This window comes from Aegilops tauschii, chromosome 3 (genome assembly GCF_002575655.3).
Source record: "Aegilops tauschii subsp. strangulata cultivar AL8/78 chromosome 3, Aet v6.0, whole genome shotgun sequence".
Classification (NCBI taxonomy): Eukaryota; Viridiplantae; Streptophyta; class Magnoliopsida; order Poales; family Poaceae; genus Aegilops; species Aegilops tauschii.
The window spans coordinates 518,800,509-518,804,455 of record NC_053037.3 but is presented as its reverse complement, the minus strand read 5'-3'; positions in this window follow the sequence as shown (position 1 = coordinate 518,804,455).

Genomic DNA, 3,947 nt, shown 5'->3' with positions numbered 1-3,947 from the left:
CAGTTGATGTTCCCCGATGGGTATGCAGCGAATCTAAAGAGGGGAGCCAGTCTTGATAAATTGAAGATATTTGGTCTCAAGAGTCATGATTGGCACATATGGATTGAGCGGGTAATGCCGGTGATGTTGCGTGGCTTCATCCCTGAGGATGAATGGCTAGTACTGGCAGAACTCAGCTATTTCTTCCGTGTTCTTTATGCGACAGAACTATCGCCTGGCGTGCTAGAAGAAATGGAAGAGTTGGCGCCGGAGTTGATCTGCAAGTTAGAGAAGATCTTTCCACCGGGCTTCTTTAATCCAATGCAACATTTGATTTTGCATCTCCCGACCGAGGCAAGATTGGGGGGGCCCGTGCAAATCGTTGGTGCTACCCAACTGAGAGGATGCAGAAGACGCTTCGACAAAAATGTAAAAATAAACGTAGAATTGAAGCATCGATGGCTGAGGCATTCATCACTGAGGAGGCGGCAAACTTCGCGACAGCACACTATGAAGCCAAAAATCGTCATTTGCATAATCCGAAGCCTCGGTACAATGCTGACGACCCTAAAAAGGGTGGATCCAACCTTAGCCTATTAAAAGGGAATCTCGCACCAGCCAGTGTTTCAAATCCAGTATCTTTGGATAACGAAGAATGGCGGACCATTTCGTTGTATATCTTCAACAACCTGATAGAAGTGCGGCCGTACATCGAGTAAGTTCTCGGTACATTGTTTCGCAACTTCCATTTCCTTTGAACTGCTCTTATTCCTGGATATTTCGTACAGTCGATACGTCGCCTTATTCTCGTATGGAGCAGTGATCCAAAAGGATTCTGTCGAAGAGTATGAGCTTCTCGCAAAGCAAGGAGGCGGCTATCCCGGTTTCATCTCTTGGTTCAAACAAACGGTAATTTCTATTAGACAATTTCATTTCATTCACAAATTTGTGCGTAATGCAACAATCCTTTCATATTAAACTTGTAGGCTAATTCAGAGTCTATGGACGCCGAATTGAGACAAGTCGCTAATGGTTTTGACTATAAGGTCCATTCATTTGACAAATACGACATCAACGGGTATCGCTTTCATACCTATGGCAAAGAGCTATCTATGGCCGACCGAAAGTCTACAAATTGTTGTGTATCTGCTATCGGCAAAGGAGGTACCGAGTATTATGGGAGAGTTGAAGCAATTTATGAACTTCTATTCTATGGTGAAAACCCACCGAATGTCGTAGTCTTCAAATGTTATAGGTTTCAGCCGAAGGAGACTAGAAGGACTCATGAACATATAGGGCTAGTTGAAATCAACCAAAGCACCCATTTAGATGTTCCTGATGTCTATATTACGGCTCAACAGGCGACCCAAGTATTCTATCTACCGTGGGCCTACCAAACTAATCCAAATCTGAAAGGTTGGGATGTCGTTTATGAAGTGCCGCCACGTGCTAAACTATCTCCCCCAAAGGAAGAGGATTATGAACCTCACATTAACCCATACACATATGAAGGAGAATTCTTCCAAGAGACACGTCTTTCCAAAAAGCGTTTCAAGAACCGCTATACTTCACCCCAAAACATTGAAGTAGACAACGATAGTGAATCCGACATCACCCCAGAGGAGGAACAAGAAGAGCCGGAACAAGAAGAGGTTACTGCTGCGGATGACCTGTCATTGCTTGACCGATTACGTCAAGGTGGCCTTCCACATGTTGATGCCACTGAACCCTATGAGCCCGTCATTGATTATAGTGATGATGATGATTATGCATTTATTGATGATACTGATCGAGATAATTAGTAGTGTCAGGTATTAAATTTTTTTATGTTGTACTTGATGATGATACACTTAAGTGATACACATATTATTATTCATGTCGGTCTTTTTTTTATGTTGTACTAATTTCGTTTACTGTTTGTCATGGTAGGTGTTGAAAGATGGTGGGCGCTGGTCGGGAGCGCGCCAAGGCCCCTTCTTCGTCGGCGCGTGGTGTGAGGTCTTCCATTCCACACGCACCTCTCCGCCGAGCGTTGCTGGACAGTATGGCGACACCGCTGGGCCCTTCTTCGTCGACCGGGGTGCCCAGCAGGGGACGAGGTAAGAAGAGAGGAGGTGGGGCACGTGGTCGCGGGAGAGGAGGTAGGGTGACTGCTACGGCGCCTTCCTCGCCGCCACCCCCAGCTGTTTCACCCGAGCACGTGACTGCTAGGGTGGACTCGTCCGAGGAGGAGGCTACACGGACTCCGGTCCACGAGCCTCCGGTCCACGGGTCTTGGGCCCACGAGCCTCGGGTCGACGGGCCTTCGGCCCACGAGAGTTCGGCCCACGAGACCCCGGAGGAGCACACGTCTTGATGGGGTACCTGGCCGGATCAGCCCGAGGAGCCGAGTGGCCATGCTGATGATGGCGGGGAGCCGACTGATATTGAGGAGGAGGGGACACCGTCTACCAACGTGGTGCTACACGGCTCCCGTCTGTGCCGGCGACCCGCGAGCAGAGGTGGTTGATTTTCCCTGATGGGGAGAGGTAAGTGCATTTAATATTTTTGTACCTTCTGCATTCACGTTTCTTCAAATAACTAATGTGTTGGCCTTGTCATGCTGCAGGGGTTGGGACCACCATCATAGTGTCCGCCGGCCCAACTCCGTCCTTGGAGTTCTTTGCCGGCAAAACTTCCCGGGATTTGTCACGTTGCCTGGTGAGGGTCGGCTTCCAGAGCTTGGATTGAGCTGGGAGCACTACTTGGCTGCCCCGGCCCCGCCGGATGAGATTATCGACGGTGTCTTGTGTGACACGAGGGCAGACGTGGTGATCAGAAAGTTCTGGGTAATTTCTCCTTTACACATTTAAAAATCTTCAACTAGCTAGTTATTAATTGTACTAATCAATATTGTCTCATTTGATTGCAGACATTCTACAGGTGTGAGGAGGGATACGAGGAGGATGTGGCAAATGTTATCGAGAACGTCTGCAAGCGCCTACTACAGAACTTACGGCACGAGGCTCAGGTGCAGGCTGTTCGAGACTACTACGCCTTGCGTGGTATCAAGAAGACCAAGCCGGCGTGCCGCGATAAGTTCCTGATTAAGGAGCAGTACATGAAGGTAATTCTTAAGGCCTTCTACTTAAGTTCCTTCATTTAGTAATTCTTAGCCGTAGCGCTCAAGTTTCTATTTGCTAACTTAGGCGCCTCCGAGATGGTGTGCGGATCGGATGGATTGTTGGGAGGTGTTGGTCAATGAGTGGTACTCAAAAGAATGGCTAGCCCTCCACAACGAGGCCAAGGACAAACGTGCCCAAATGGAAGGTGTGCCACACCATCAAGGCAGCTCCAACTTATATCAGTTCGGGCGGAACTGGGTATGTGGTTTGCTTCATGATTCATGCAATTCATTCATCATGCTAGCTTGAGCCCTTTAATTACTAATTTACATTGTTTCTCTCTTTCAGGCACGCTACAATAAGGTGGATAAGGTGCCAGAGGTGTACGACCTGTATGCCATGGCCCACACTGCCTCTTTCAAGAAAGTCAAGGCATTCTCTCTGTCTGACCTCGATGATGCAAACAACTTCACCAACATCTCCTCCCACAACAAGCTCGTGAGATATAGAGATGACGGGAAGGCGAGGAAAGGGGAGGACTTTAACCCGAGCCAGGGTCCCATTGATCCAGAGCTGGTGATGATATCTGGTGGCGGGAGGTCCCATGGCTCCATAGCCATTGCAGATGGACTTATCTGTTGTCCTAGCACTCTCCCAGAGATCAAGGCGCGCCAGTCGAGCTCCACTCCTGAGATAAGGCCTCGTGAACGGCCAGTCCAACTCGCCATCAAGGTTAGTGATACGTACTCAGCTATCTTTCTCCATTACATTGTGTGCGCTTCCATCAATGATTACAAATGGTCATGTGAGTGGTGTTGCAGGCTGCTATACAGAGTGAGAGAGATAGAACGGAGAAACTTCTGG